The sequence below is a fragment of the Musa acuminata genome, unplaced genomic scaffold (genome assembly GCF_036884655.1).
Source record: "Musa acuminata AAA Group cultivar baxijiao unplaced genomic scaffold, Cavendish_Baxijiao_AAA HiC_scaffold_1126, whole genome shotgun sequence".
NCBI classification, from domain to species: domain Eukaryota; kingdom Viridiplantae; phylum Streptophyta; class Magnoliopsida; order Zingiberales; family Musaceae; genus Musa; species Musa acuminata.
In genome coordinates, this window is record NW_027021339.1 from 3508818 (window position 1) to 3510064 (window position 1247).

Genomic DNA, 1247 nt, shown 5'->3' on the forward strand with positions numbered 1-1247 from the left:
CTTCCGGGCGTGCACCGAATTTTGCATCGGATGAAAACCTTGGTCATCAGCATATGGGGGCTGGGTTCCACCAAGGGAAAAGTTCGTATGCAAGTACCAGGGAGTCCCATGGGAGGGACTTGATCATGCAGAGGTATGATCGAAGCAGCTGGAGAGTTGGACTGCTCCAGAGCTCATATTCGCTTAAGGGAGCCCGGCAAGTCAGAGGACAAGGCCGAGTAAGCGAACGTTGCTACCAAGGAAGCTGTGGAGAACAGAATCGGTGCAAACCCTACAATGCGATGGCAGAGGCCATGCATGGGAGTTGCAGTCTGTCTTTCCATCGACCAAACAGACTGCTTGGAGAACACAGAGGTGTTGAAGCAGGGGGTCGAAAGGGGCGAGGAAGCGACGATGAGTCCAGAGGGACTTAGCTACCCAAAGTCAAGCAATCAGTTAGAATGGAGGTGGACTCAGAGGAGTGCCACGGAGACATCTCTACTGATCGTGAAGAAAAGGGATGCAGATGCGAGGTGACGGATAGTAGGGCCATGGGCATGGCAGCGCCATGGTACCGCAGAGGCGGGACTTCCGTCAAAGTCATTGATCCCTTGCTCTCACGGAGGGAGAGCGTTTGGTCGTGAAAGGGGCCGAGGAGGTGGAGCATGCAGAGGCAATCTCCAAGTACCGAGACAAGGCTGAAGGGCAGAGGCCAAGAAACTTCGTAAGACCGGTGTCAACAAGTTTCTCATCAAGATAGCCGTAAGTGAAGGACTTCGGGTCATGCAAGAGTGCATGACCAAGGAACGAAGCAGGCAGTACACGGTGCTGTACCTTTGCTACTCAGTGGAGTAGGCGGCAGGGTTGATGGAGAAGACGGTACAATCCCAGAGGCGACCTCATCTATCAGAGAATTACTCCAAGTTGGGGTGACAACTTCCTGCATTCCAGAAGTTCAATGGCATTGAGAAGGTGAATCACAGTAGCTAACTCAACGCAAGGAGTGCAAACACTTCAAGTGCTTCAGAAGTGTGAGCAAAGAGCAGGCGAATACCAGTAACCAGCTCGATGCATGAAGTACAACCTCGAGGAGGCGGGCGAAGTCAAGTAACCTTTGCCTTCTCAACTCTTAAGAGAATGGGCGAAACCGAGTACCCCAATTCTCTTATCTATCCAGCAGAGGAGCTCTGCACAAGTTCAAAGACCCTTCGAAGATAATGGAAGACAATAGTTGTCAAATCCTCACCAACGGTGATCAGTGCTACTGA